Below are 15508 nucleotides of genomic sequence, written 5' to 3'. Positions count from 1 at the left end.
TAGGTCAAATAAATTCTGATAATGAGCTTTAATCGTAAGGTGGAGAAAAGGAAAGAGAAAGAAGAAAAAGGGTTGAAAGGTAGAGGTATGGTCCACAAGGTTGTCCCGCTCGTCAGTTTATTATTCTTTTTAGTTCTCTTTGAAGCCTTAGAATGGGTGTCTCTGTAAGTCATTTAATCTGTTACCATGGCAACAGGACAGAGTCATTGAAGTTTGACAGGAACTGTTGTTTTATCCAAGGATGCCAAAGTTTTTCAAATTTTGGAATTTGATTTTGATCGATGGCTACCATCTTAGCATGGGACATTGTATTATTCATTCTGTGAATTGTTTCTGCTAGTACCAATGTAGGAGATTTCCATGCCTTGGCCACTGTTTGTTTTGCAGCCGTTATTAGTTGGATCATTAGTTTGAATTGAGAGAGTGTTAACCATTCCGGTTTTAGATTAAGTAAAGTTAAATATGGATCTGGTTGTATTATTTTTTTAAATATTTTAGATGCAGTCACGAAGACTTCCTTCCAGAAGGTTTGGATTACTGGGCACGTCCACCATATGTGTAAATATGTGCCTATTTCTGGGCATCCTCGAAAACAAAGAGCTGAGGTATTAGGTGAATATTTTGCCACTCTAGCAGGTACAAGGTACCAGCGAGTTAGGACTTTATAATTTGTCTCCAGTGCTAAGATGTTGGGTGAAGATGACTTAGATGTGAGCCATATGTTAGACCAGTCCGTGTCTTCTAAAGTTCGTCCCAGGTCCTCCTCCCACCTCTGAACGTAAGAGGGTCTATTAAGATTTGCTACTCCATATAATTGATTATAAAGTGATGAAATTGTACCTTTAGCAAATGGATCTTTTGTACAGATTGATTCAAAAATGGATAATTGGGATAATGGTGTATCCCCCTTTAGGAATGGTGTATAGAAATTTTTGATTTGGAGATATCTAAATATCTCAGAGTTTGGTAGATCATATTTTTCTCTAAGCGATGGGAATGAAAGGAATGATTTAGATGCTATGAAGTCATTTAGTGTCTGAATGCCTGATGTTGTCCAAGCTTTAAAAGAATTTGGGTAGATCCATGCCGGATAAAAGGCCGGATTTCTGATAAAAGAAAGGAGAGGATTGTGTGGAGATTGTAACTGATATTTGGTTTTTAGTTTATCCCAGAGAGATAAGAAGTGTTTAGTTATGGGATTATGAATTTTAAAGCGGTCTTTAGGATCAAGCCATAATAAATTTGATATTAATAGAGGGTCATTTTCTGAAGCCTCTATAAATACCCATAATGGGATTTCCTGTTTTGCATGGTATTTGGACAGACTGGCCAAATGTGCTGCTCTGTAGTAGTTAGTAAAATTAGGGTATCCCAGGCCTCCTTTATTTTTGGGAAGATGTAGTGTGTGTATAGGTATACATGGTTTAGAAGAGCCCCATATAAACAAAGTTGCTCTTTTTTGTACTATTCTCAAAAAATAGGAAGGAATTGGAATAGGGAGGACTCTGAATAGATAAAGCAATTTGGGTAGAATAGTCATTTTGATTGCATTAATCTTCCCCATCCAGGATAAAGGAAGTTGCGACCATTGTTTTATTAGATTTGTGATCTGTCTTAATACAGGAGGATAATTGGTTGAGAATAAGTCAGAATGAGATGCTGTTAAATGAATTCCAAGATATGGGATTGATTTTTCTGCCCATGTGAATGGGAGTGCAGCCCTAGCCGGGATCAATTCCATGTTTGTGAGTGAAATATTAAGCACTAGGCATTTCTTAGGATTAATCATAAGGCCGGATAGGGCTGCAAATCCATCAAGAGCTGGTATTAAGTTAGGACCAGAGACCTGTGGTGATGATAGAAAAAGTAATATATCGTCTGCAAATATACATAATTTGTGTGTAATACCTCCTACTTCAATGCCAGTTATAGTTTGGTTTGTTCAGATGTATTGGGCCATGGGTTCGAGTATAAGGGCAAATAATAAGGGAGATAATGGACAACCCTGTCGGGTACCTCTTTCGATATTAAAGGCTTCAGATTTGTATCCAGCATATTTTATATAGGCTTTGGGTTTATTATATAATGCTTTGATCCATGTTAAAAAGTGGGGTCCAAAACCCCATTTTTGTAATGAATATTGCATATATTGCCAGGATACTGTGTCAAATGCCCTCTTAATATCGAGAGATAGAAAACATAAAGGGATTTTCCGTTTTTTAGCAATATGTGCCAATAACACTGCCCTGCGTATATTATCGCCTGCCTGTCTATTTGGCATGAAGCCTACTTGATCTCTATGTATTAATTTTCCTATAATGCTATTGAGGCGTTTTGCTATTATTTTTGCTAATAATTTAATATCGAGGTTTAACAGAGAGATAGGCCGATAATTCACACAGGAAGTATCATCAGAAAGGGGTTTTGGGATCATACAAACAATTGCCATTAGTGTTTCTTGCCAAAAAGAATGTCCATCTAGAAGTTTGTTAAAAGTTTCAGTGAGAATGGGAGAGAGTATTTCTGAGAATGTTTTATAGTATAAAGCAGAGTAGCCGTCTGGGCCTGGTCTTTTGTTAAGTTTTAGGTCTTTTATGGCGTTAGCAACTTCATCTATAGTTATAGGCTCATCCAAACTGCTTTTTTGATTCTGAGATAACTCAGGTAAGGTTATTTTTGAGAAGAAGGATTCAGCCTCTGTAGGATTAAATTCATTGTTTGTCTTGTATAAAGTTGCGAGATGTGAGTGAAATTTATGGACTATTTTAACTGGATTACAAGTGTAAACATTTTTTGATAATTTCAAACGTATTGGTTTGAAAGATTTGTTAGTTGAATTTAATGCCCGAGCCAAATATGTACCTGGTTTGTTTGTATTCATGTAGAAATTGTGTTTGGAGCGTTTGAGGGATTTATCAACTGACTCCGTGAGAAATAGATCGTATTCCAATCTAGATTTTTCCAGATGATATTTTGTACTCTGAGATGGATTATCTTGAAATGATATGTAGGCTGCATTAAAATTGAGTTCTAGTTTTTTTGCTAGATTTTTGCGTTCCCGTTTAAATAGTGCCATTTGTCTTTGTATTGTACCTCGCAAGACAGGCTTATGAGCTTCCCACAGTGTTATTGGGGAGATGTCTGTTGTATTATTAATTGATATGTATTCCTTTAAAGCTTGTTCAATGGCCATCTGATGTAGTGGGTGTTTGAGCATTATGTCCGGTAAGTACCACGTTGGGTCTTGCGCTTTTGGTATGGCTGAGGCTATAGTAGTGTATACTGCATTATGGTCAGACCACGGAATCGGAATTATATCTGATGCAATAATTTCTGGTATCATTCCTATTGTTAGAAAAATATGATCTATTCTGGTGAAGGTTTGATGAGGGTGCGAGAAATAAGTGAATTTCTTTTTCATTGGGTTACTTTCTCTCCACGAATCTACCAGATTGTATTTGGAAAGAAGTTGAGAAAAAGGTAATCTAGAGGTTATTTTGGATGGTGTAAAAGGTGATTTATCTAGAAATGGGAGGAGGACCTGGTTCGAATCCCCACACATTATCACTGTTCCTATTTTGTGTGTATTAATCACTTGTAATATATGTGAGAGGAATGGTGTAGGTTGTTTGTTAGGAGCGTAGTAGGAAATCACAGTGATTGCTGTATCCATTATATAACCCATGAGTATCAGGTATCTACCTTCTGGGTCTTTAATTTCTGATGATAAGGTGAATGGTGTGGATCGGTGAAATGCAATTAGAGTTCCCCTTTGCTTGGTACAGGCAGAAGCCGTGTAAATTTGTTGATAAAAAGGAGAAATATATTTTGGAGTAGAATCTTTGGTGAAGTGTGTTTCTTGGAGGCATACTATGTGAGCCTTCTTGTTATGGAAAGTACGGAAGGCTTTGGTCCTTTTTTGAGGGACATTTATTCCCTGAACATTCAGGGAAAGTATATTCAGTGGTGCCATGGCAATAGATCAAATAGTTTTGACTTACTTTTTGTTATGCAGAGCTGACTGTGCAGATCAACCTGTGTGGACTGAAGAGATGAATAGATAGAAAAGAAACCAGTGAATTCTGGAGTAAAGAGTAAACAAAAAACATATGAGATTAGATGATACATTGTATAAATTATTTTTTGCAAGTAATCACAATTTACCCGTGAAAGAGAATAAATATCTCTCTCAGGGGAATAAGTGCCTTCGTCACACTCCCACATAATATGGTTGGGAGAATGAGGAGGGCTAATGGGGGTACACGGATCTTCCGCTTACAGGAGAGAAGTGCTATGTCAAAAGACATCAAAATGATGTTTCATTAATTGGAGTGCAGAATATAGTTTTTGTTGAAATTATTTATTCCAGGGTGGTTGTATATGGTTAGTCTTGCCCTAGGCTAAATAATTCAGTTAGAAAGGTACTGTTAATAACTTTGGTATTGATGAATATAGTTTGAATTATTTTGGGATTTTAACCCTTTTAGAGTAAACAATTACATATTTTATTCATATGTAACTGTTTAGATATGTTAACTCATAAAATTGAGGTTGTATTGCTTCAGATTAGAATAAACAAAAACATAATTCTAGGAACTAGTTAGGTAATAATATATTTGTTTTAAGAAAAGAAAGAAAAAGCTTCCATTACTTCTGGATTATTGAACATATTTGTCCTAAAAAGTAATAAATCTATTATTATTACCTGATAATATATAATTGAACAAGAATTTCCTTATTTCACTTATATATTCTAAGGCTATATGAATCAGAAGTAATAAGAAATATAACTGGAATGTAACATGATCCCACACAGTGTGTGACTATCAGAATGCAGTTACATTCTGTTATAAATACAGGTTTTTTATAGAGAACCATCTCTTAGTATAATAAATGAAGAGATATCAGGAATTAGGATGTCAGTCCATTGAATCTTCTTGGTCCATGGATGATGTGGCATAATGGCCTCTTTTGTGAGAATGATGATTCCCATTTTGTTCTGAAATTTTCTGAGTGCTGCCTGAAGGTGAAGATGATGCCATTCTTCTGCGTGTGGAAGTGTTGCTGCTTGTGGGTTCTGTCAGATTTAATTTTAAAAGGGTTTGTTGTAGTTCATCTGCTGATCTGCTTCTGTAAATTGTACCTTGGTAGTTAAATCTGACTGAAAAGGGGAAGCCCCATTGATACATAATGTTGTGGCGTTGCAGTTCCATTAGTTGGGGTTTCATGGATCGTCTTTTAGTAATAGTAAGTTGGGATAGGTCAGCAAAAATTTGATAATTGTGTCCATGAAAATTAAGTTCCTTTTTTTCTCTTGCAGCAATTAGTATTTGTTCTTTCGTTCTGTAATAATGAAATTTTGTGATTATATCACGTGGGGGTCCATCTTTCTTTTTGGCTGTGAGGGCTCTGTGTACTCTGTCCAGTTCTAAACGTTCAATAGGGATATCTGGCTTTAGTTCTTGTAATAGAGCAGTAATAGTAGATTGCAGGTCTGTCACAGTTTCAGGTATTCCCCTTATGCGCAAGTTTGATTGTCTGGCTCTATTTTCGTAATCTTCGAGCTTAGTTTGAAGTATTAAATTCTCTTTTTTTAATTGTTCCAATTCTGTTATATTTTCTTGGGTTGTAATTTCAATTTCATCCATTTTTATTTCTAAGGCTGCGGTGCGGTTTCCCAGCTCTCTTATTTCTTTGGTTAGGCTTTTTGTTATTTGGTCTGAGGTTTGTTTTAAAGCCTTATGAAGCATCTTTTCAAATTGTAATAATATTACTGGGGATACTGAGGAGGCTTGTGGAGAAGTTTGTGAGAGGATTTGTTCTGTATCTGACTCAAATGGAGAGTCTTGCTGTGACATTTTCTGTCTGTGAGAGCGCCCTGATGCTGTATCTTGTGAGGTGACTGGAGCTGCTTCAGCTGCAGTGAGTGCCTGTGAGCTCTTTGTGAGGTGATTTTTATTTCTGCCACGGTTTCCTCCCAGTACCATATTTCCTGCCCAAACTTTCACAGTTTGTTCCCAGGGGCAAAAAGGTTCAAATGGATACCTTTTGAGTCTGCAGGCTCCGCTTTGTCCTTCTCTTCTCTCCTCAGCGGTGTGGAGCTCTAACAATGCATGTCTGCTCCGCTAGGCTCCGCCTCCTGCTCAACACATGTGAGAATTCCAAACCACCTCACAGACAAGTGTGTCAGTTCCCTTACCAAACACTAATGTTCTCCAAATGATCAGAAATCAACAGTGCAAAAATCATCCATTTGGGATACTACCACTCAGGATAGCAGTGACTCCACTGCCTTCACAGTCCTTCATTGGTTACCCAAAGCCAGCACCTCAAAGTAATAATGGGTAGGAGAAAGAACAAAAGACCATAGAGTAGTATGCTAAAGCTACATGATTTATTAACCGGGTCCCGATCGGCGCACAGAGATGTACGTCAGCAGAATGGCACGGCTGGGCAAATGGGCATACCTGTACGTCCCTTTGTATTTGTGCCATGCCATCTCGTGCGAGCCGGCCGGGAGCTCCGTGAGTCGGGTCGCGGGTCCCGCGGACTCGATGTCTGCGGGGATACCCGCGATCGTCTCACGGAGAGGAAGAACGGGGAGATGCTAATGTAAACAAGCATCTCCCCGTTCTGCCTATTGACAGTGTCACTGATCATAGCTCCCTGTGATTGGGAGCTATGATCAGTGATGTGTCACAGCTAGCCCATCCCCCTACAGTTAGAACACATCCCTAGGACACATTTAACCCCTACAGCACAACCTAGTGTTAACCCCTTCACTGCCAGTCACATTTACACAGTAATCAATGCAATTATAATTTCAATATTTCTTTATTGGTTTTTATCATATAAGAAGAAACGGAATCAAATTGCTGACACAATAGCAGCAGGCATGCAAAGTCATAGCATAACTGTGTTAGTACACATTATATAAAGGTTTATAGCGCCATTACATATCCACTTACAATCACATAACCTTTAAAACTTGTGATAGCTATTTACCATTTCAGCAAACATTAAGAAACAACAAAGGGTTGAGAAAAAATATAGGTTTGGAGCACGCGCAGTTATTGAAACTCTGCGTGGACAGACATAAACTAACCATTCATCACATTCAGCGAAAGATCAGAAAATTCTGAAAATTGTTTCTTCACTGGGTTGCGGAGTAGAGGTGTAGCTTCCCAGTGAATCTCTCATACCAGTTTGACTATAGTTTCCATCGCAAGCCAGCTCTATGGAGCTGACCCTGCGTGGAAGCAAACATTAGCTAATGTACGGCGTGAGTGTGGGTGGTCGTTTATACTTCTTGTATGGTAGAAGTCAAGTGGTCTTTCCAATGGCGGTTTAGTACCAGTCTTGCATTCAATAGAATATGAGTAGCTACTGTTCTTGCTTCTACAGGGATTGACTCAATGGATAATAATAAAAGAGCCAGACCTGGAGATAAAGAGATTTTGATTTTTAAGATTTGTGTGAGCAGCTGAAACACTGCCTTCCAATAATTAGTTAAGGCTGGACAAGACCATAAAATATGGTAAAGTGTTCCTACCTCCCCACTAGGGATGAGCCGAACACCCCCCCGGTTCGGTTCGCACCAGAACCTGCGAACAGACCAAAAATTTGCACGAATGTTAGAACCCCATTGACGTCTATGGGACTCGAACGTTCGAAATCAAAAGTGCTCATTTTAAAGGCTAATTTGCATGGTATTGTCCTAAAAAGGGTTTGGGGACCCGGGTCCTGCCCCAGGGGACATGTATCAATGCAAAAAAACTTTTAAAAACGGCCGTTTTTTCGGGAGCAGTGATTTTAATGATGCTTAACCACTTGCTTACTGGGCACTTAAACCCCCCTCCTGCCCAGACCAATTTTCAGCTTTCAGCGCTGTCGCACTTTGAATGACAATTGCACGGTCATGCTACACTGCACCCTAATGAAATTTTTATCATTTTTTTTCCACAAATAGAGCTTTCTTTTGGTGGTATTTAATCACAGCTGGGGTTTTTATTTTTTACTAAACAAACAAAAAAAGATGGAAATTTTTGAAAAAAAAAAAATCATGTTTAATAGTTTGTTATAAAATTTTGCAAACAGGTAATTTTTCTCCTTCATTGATATGCGCTGATGGGGCGGCACTGGTGGGCACTGATGGGCATGGATAGGCACAGTTAAGGCGGCACTGATAGGCACAGTTAAGGCGGCACTGATAGGCATAGTTAAGGCGGCACTGATAGGCACAGTTAAGGCCGCACTGATAGGCACAGATAAAGCGATACTGATGGGTACAGATAAGGCGGCACTGATGGCCACTGATGGGCGCTGATGGGTGGCACGGATGGGTGGCACGGATAGGTGGCACAGATGGGCACTGATAGGTACCACTGATGGGGGGCACTGGTGGGCGGCACTGATGGGGGGCACTGATGGGTGGCACTGATGGGCAGTGATGGGCAGCACTGATGGGCAGTGAAGGGCAGCACTGATGGGCAGTGATGGGCGGCACTGATGGGCACTTATGGGCACTGGTAGGTGACACTGATGGGCACTGATAGGTTGCACTGATGTGGGTGCTGATGGGTGGCACTGATGTGGGTGCTGATGGGTGGCACTGATATGGGTGCTGATGGGTGGCACTGTGGGCACTGATGGGTGGCACTGTGGGCACTGATGGGTGGCACTGTGGGCACTGATTGATGGCACTTATTGATGGCACTGTGGACACTGATGGGTGACGCTGGTGGGCACTGGTAGGTGGCACTGCTGCCTACTGCTCTGTATCAGAAGAGCGCCGTGATCGGGACTGATGTCCCTCTCACGGCCGCCGGTGATCGGGTTTCTTTTTTCCTCCTCACGCTGTCAGCGCGAGGAGGAAAAATAGCCGATTACCGGCTCTGTTTACATCACATGATCAGCTGTCATTGGCTGACAGCTGATCATGTGGTAAGGGTACGGGACTGACCCCTTACTCTGATCTGTGATCAGGCGAGTCTCATAGACTCGCTGATCACCGAGTGCGCCGCATGCGCCCTGCAGGGGGCGCGCAGGCCGCTCGTGCACGGGACGACGTCAATAGACGTCGTCCCGGCAATTTAGATCCGCGCTGTTGCCGTCATTTGGCAATGGCCCGGATCTGAAGCGGTTAAAGTAAAAAAAAAAAGTGAAATATTCCTTTAAATATCATACCTGGGGTGTGTCTATAGTATGCCTGTAAAGTGGCGCGTGTTTCCCGTGTTTAGAACAGTCCCTGCACAAAATGTCATTTTTAAAGGAAAAAAATCTCATTTAAAACTGCTTGCGGGTTTAATGTAATGTCGGGTCCTGGCAATGTGGATGAAAATCAGTGAGACAAATGGCATGGGTACCCCCCAGTCCATTACCAGGCCCTTTGGGTCTTGTATGGATATTAAGGGGAACCCCACACCCAAATTAAAATAAGGAAAGGTGTGGGGCCACCAGGCCCTATATACTCTGAACAGCAGTATACAGGCGGTGCAAACAAGACAGGGACTGTAGGTTTGTTGTTAAGTAGAATCTGTTTGTAATTTTGAATGGGTACATTTTTAACGTGTTTAGCTCCAGACAAAAATCTTTTTAAGCTTTTTGGAAAACATAGGGAAGGGTTATCACCCCTGTGACATTTGTTTTGCTGTCTGTCCTCCTCTTCAGAAGATTTCACCTCACTTTTTGTCCCAATGACAAATGTTTTTTGAAAATTTGGGTTTTTTTGTGGAACAAGGATTGGAAAGCATCAGTGGAAAGGAGAAATGTTTTTCCCATATTAACGCTTACAGGAGAGAATTTCCCTTCCTAGGGGTAGATTTCATCTCACTTCCTGTTGCCTCCTTCCGTTTGCAAGTAGGAGTCGTTTGTACAGTAAGTTAGATATTTGAAAGTAGGGGCCTGCTCTATATACTCAGCAGAAATTTGGGCCTTAGGTGTTGTTGTGGCCACAACACTGTAAGCCCACATAGGGCCCTGCTGTGAAATATTAGATCAAGAATTGTAATTACATGCCCCTGTTGAACAAGGGCAGAAAAATTGGGCCTTTGGTGGTGGTGCTGGTGCCACAACTCTGTAAGTCCTCACTCGCTCTTGGTGGGTGCAGAAATGGGCCCTGCTGTGAAATATTAGATCAAGAATTGTAATTACATGCCCCTGTTGAACAAGGGCAGAAAAATTGGGCCTTTGGTGGTGGTGGTGGTGCTGGTGCCACAACACTGTAAGTCCTCACAGACACTCTAGTTGGAACACAGGAACGAGCCCTGCTGCAAAGTATTGCATCAAAAATTGTAATTACACGCCCCTGTTAAACAGGGGCTGAAAAATTGGGCCTTAGGCACTGGTGCTGGTGCCACAACACTGCAACCCCTCACAGATACTCTAGTTGGAATGCAGAAACGAGCCCTGTTGCAAAGAATTGCATCAAAAATTGTAATTACACGCCCCTGTTAAACAGGGGCTGAAAAATTGGGCCTTAGGCACTGGTGCTGGTGCCACAACACTGCAACCCCTCACAGATACTCTAGATGGAATGCAAAAACGAGCCCTGCTGCAAAGTATTGCATCAAAAATTGTAATTACACGCTCCTGTTAAACAGGGGCTGAAAAATTGGGCCTTAGGCACTGGTGGTGGCGCCCAGAACCAAAAATGTTCTTACAAGCTATCAGCGTGATCATTGAGGAGGAAGAGGATAATTACTCAGGGATAGTCACTCAGCATCAGCATAGGCAGTCTTTGAAGGGATCTGAAAAAAATTATTCGGTTACATCAGCATCAGGTGCTTGGTAGCTGGTGGTGATCCAAGACTGATTCATTTTTATGAAGGTCAGTCGATCGACCAAGTCGGTGGACAGATGCACCCTGTGATCGGTTACAAAGCCTGCATCAGCACTGAATGTGCGTTCCGAAAGAACGCTGGATGCAGGACAGGCCAGTAGCTCAATTGCATACTGTGCAAGCTCTGGCCAGTGATCCATCCTCAAGACCCAGTAACCCAGAGGATTTTCGGTGGGAAAGGTGTCCAAGTCAGATCTTGCCCCTAGGTATTCCTGCACCATGTAAAACAGACGCTGGCGATGGTTGCTGGAACCGATCATACCTTGGGGCTGCGGACCAAAAAATTGTCTGAACGCATCGGTCAGACGGCCACCTTCTCCACCGCTCCTTCTTTGACTGACCGAAGCCTCAGCAACACATTGTCCAGAAACAGGAGTTTGTAACCTCCCAGTCTCTGGGAACGCGTTGCACAGACCTTTGCGATGGCAAGATAAGGTCTGCAACCTTACCCTTGTAATGTGGATCAAGGAGGGTTGCCAGCCAGTATTGGTCCTTCTCCTCGATACCACGAATACGAGGATCCTTACGCAGGCTTTGCAGGATCAGGGAGGCCATGCAGCGTAGGTTTGCTGAGGCATTCGGTCCGGGGTCCTCTGGGTCACTAAGGACGACATGGTCCGCAGCCACCTCCTCCCAGCCACGTACAAGTCCATGTGTTTCTTGGGACTGATCCCTTAAAGACTGCTGCTGATGCTGAGTGCCAGGCTCCACCTCCATACTGACACAATCTTCCTCCTCCTCCTCCTCCTCGTCCTCTTCCTGTGTGATCGGCGGGCACGCAGGAACACTGTCTGGATAAAGGGGGCCTTGAGAGCTAAGGAAGTCCTCCTCTTCCTGCCTCTGTTCTGCCTCAAGTTCCCTGTCCATTATTCCACGCAGCGTGTGCTCCAACAGGTGGACAAGGGGGACAGTGTCACTGATGCATGCACTGTCACTGCTCACCATCCTCGTGGCCTCCTCAAATGGTGACAGGACAGTGCATGCATCCCTGATCATGGCCCACTGGCGTGGGGAAAAAAAAAAACAAGCTCCCCTGACCCTGTCCTGGTGCCATAGTTGCACAGGTACTCATTGATGGCCCTCTGCTGCGTGTGCAGCCGCTGCAGCATGGCCAACGTTGAGTTCCACCTGGTGGGCATGTCACAGATTAGGCGGTTCTTGGGCAGGTTAAACTCCTTTTGGAGGTCCGCCAGCCGAGCACTGGCATTATATGACCGGTGGAAATGCGCACAGACTTTCCTGGCCTGCCTCAGGGCATTCTGTAAGCTTGGGTACCTGCCCAAGAACCGCTGCACCACCAAGTTAAGGACATGAGCCAAACAGGGCACATGGGTCATTTGTCCCTGTTGGAGGGCAGAGAGGAGGTTAGTGCCATTGTCGCAAACCACCATTCCTGCCTTAAGTTGGCGTGGCGTCAACCACCTCTGAACCTGCCCCTGCAGAGCTGACAGAACCTCTGCCCCAGTGTGGCTCCTGTCCCCCAAGCACACCAGCTCAAGCACCGCATGGCATCTTTTGGCCTGCTTACTTGCGTAGCCCCTTGAACGGCTACAGAGCACCGCTGGTTCCGAGGACAAAGCACAGGAAGAGGCCATGGAGGAAGAAGAAGAGGAGGGGGTGGAGGAGAGAGGTGTGTCACAATCATTAGTAGTGGCATTTTGGAGGCATGGTGGTGGAACAACCTCCAACACTACTGCACCTTGTCCTGCATCCTTCCCAGCTGCCAGCAGAGTCACCCAGTGCGCGGTGAAACTTAGGTAACGTTCCTGTCCATGCCTGCTGGACCATGAGTCAGTGGTAATATGCACCCTACCGCTGACCGCCCTGTCCAGCGAGGCATTGACATTGCCTTCCACATGCCGGTAGAGAGCCGGAATCACCTTCCGTGAGAAAAAGTGGCGTTTGGGTACCTGCCACTGAGGAACCGCACATTCCACAAACTCACGGAAGGGGGCAGAGTCTACCAACTGAAAAGGCAGCAGTTGAAGTGCTAGCAATTTTGCCAAGCTAGCATTCAACCGCTGGGCATGTGGATGGCTGTGAGCGAACTTCTTTCGGCGGTGCAGCAGCTGGGGCAGGGAAATTTGCCTGGTACAATCTGACGTCGGTGTACCGAAAGCAGATTGCCCACAAGTACTTGGCTGTGACACACCTAATTCTACACCTTCATTCCTTTCAGTGTAGGTCTCAGAGAGGACTAAAGGTATAGTGGGGTTGGAGATCTCAGGTATAGTGGGGTTGTTCTTTGGTGTGGGTCTTTTAGATACGCTTGCCAACGAACTGCATGGCAGGTCAACATATGTCTGGTCAAGCATGTGGTACCCAAGCGGGAGATGTTTTGGCCACGCGAGATACGCTTGAGACATATGTTGCAAATAGCAGCGGTGCGATCTGATGCACTCATCTCAAAAAAGGCCACACAAAAGAACTTTTTGAATAACGCGCAGAGACTGCAGCGCCCTGCACATGTGGAGCTTTGGGGTGTGATGCAGTCAATGTGCTGCCCTTAGGCTGGCCCCTGGAGGGCATCCTGCCTCGTTGGTGATGTGCCACCTCCTCCTCCTCCTCCTCCTCCTCTCTCCTATCAGGCACCCACGTTGAGTCAGTGACCTCATCATCCCCTCCCTCCTCATCACTGGAGCAAACCTGGCAGTATGCTGCAGCAGGGGGAGCATGACTGCCAGATTGCTGTCCTACTTGGGCACCCCCTCTGTCCGTGCTCATGTTACTGCCTTCATCGAGCTCAGTATCATCATCAGAACCTTCCAAACGCTGGGCATCCTCCTGGAGCATGTACCCAACACTGTGGTCAAACAGTTCGAGGGACTCCTCGGGAGGACATGGTGGGGCTAGGGAAGGAGTCACTGATGATATTGAGCCGAGGGAAGAGGCCGCTGCTTTGCCAGACAAAGTACCCTGAGCATGGGTGAGAGAGGATGAGGAGGATGAGGACGGCTTGGTCATCCACTCGACCAAGTCTTCCGCATGTTGCGGCTCAACACGGCCAGCTGCCAAAAAAAAGGCCAAGCATGTTCCACGGCCACATGCTGATGAGGATGCACCGTCTCCACGACCAGCACTAGACACAGAGCCTGCTTGCCCTCTCTTATTGACTTGTGACTGTCTGCCTCTCTTTCTTGGCCTTCCAGACATACTAATGGCCTTTAGCTGCACTAAGCTGGGATATATATATATATATATATATATATATATATATATATATATACTGATACTGCAGCTAGCAAAATCAACTGCCTGCCTGTAGTATGAGAACACCACCTACCTTCTACAGGTAGCTTTAGCTGAACACTGTGCAGAGCTCGCAAAAAAATAACTTGTAGCTTTTTTAGCTGCCTGCGGTAGTGATAGGATCAGGAAAACACCACCAACCTTCTACAGGTAGCTTTAGCTGAACACTGTGCAGAGCTCGCAAAAAAATAACTTATAGGTTTAGCTGAACACTGTGAGGAGGACGCACCACACTAACTTGTAGTTTTAGCTGAACACTGTGAGCAGGACGCACTGCACTAACTTGTAGTTTTAGCTGAACACTGTGAGGAGGACGCACCACACTAACTTGTAGTTTTAGCTGAACACTGTGAGCAGGACGCACTGCACTAACTTGTAGTTTTAGCTGAACACTGTGAGGAGGACGCACCACACTAACTTGTAGTTTTAGCTGAACACTGTGAGCAGGATGCACTGCACTAACTTGTAGCTTTAGATGAACACTGTGCAGAGCTCGCAAAAAAATAACTTGTAGGTTTAGCTGAACACTGTGGGGAGGACGCACTGCACTAACTTGTAGTTTTAGCTAAACACTGTGAGCAGGACGCACTGCACTAACTTGTAGCTTTAGATGAACACTGTGCAGAGGTCTCACTACACTAACTTGTAGTTTTAGCTGAACACTGTGAGCAGGACACACTGCACTAACTTGTAGCTTTAGATGAACACTGTGAAGAGGTCTCACTACACTAACTTGTAGTTTTAGCTGAACACTGTGAGCAGGACGCACTGCACTATTTTGTAGTTGTAGCTGAACACTGTGAGGAGGGCGCACCACACTAACTTGTAGTTTTAGCTGAACACTGTGAGCAGGACGCACTGCACTAACTTGTAGTTTTAGCTGAACACTGTGAGGAGGACGCACCACACTAACTTGTAGTTTTAGCTGAACACTGTGAGCAGGACGCACTGCACTCACTTGTAGCTTTAGATGAACACTGTGCAGAGCTCACAAAAAAATAACTTGTAGGTTTAGCTGAACACTGTGAGGAGGACGCACCACACTAACTTGTAGTTTTAGCTGAACACTGTGAGCAGGACGCACTGCACTAACTTGTAGCTTTAGATGAACACTGTGCAGAGGTCTCACTACACTAACTTGTAGTTTTAGCTGAACACTGTGAGCAGGACGCACTGCACTAACTTGTAGCTTTAGATGAACACTGCACAGAGCTCGCAAAAAAATAACTTGTAGGTTTAGCTGAACACTGTGAGCAGAACGCACCACACTAACTTGTAGTTTTAGCTGAACACTGTAAGCAGGACGCACTGCACTGACTGTAAATAGTCTGGCTGCCTGACTGTGGTACTAATAGGATCAAAAGAAAACCAGCAATTTTCTTCAGGTAGCTGTAAATACTGTAACAAGACAAGCCTGCC

The sequence above is a fragment of the Aquarana catesbeiana genome, linkage group LG07 (assembly GCF_042186555.1).
Source record: "Aquarana catesbeiana isolate 2022-GZ linkage group LG07, ASM4218655v1, whole genome shotgun sequence".
In the NCBI taxonomy this organism is placed as follows: Eukaryota; Metazoa; Chordata; class Amphibia; order Anura; family Ranidae; genus Aquarana; species Aquarana catesbeiana.
This window is presented reverse-complemented; position numbering follows the sequence as displayed.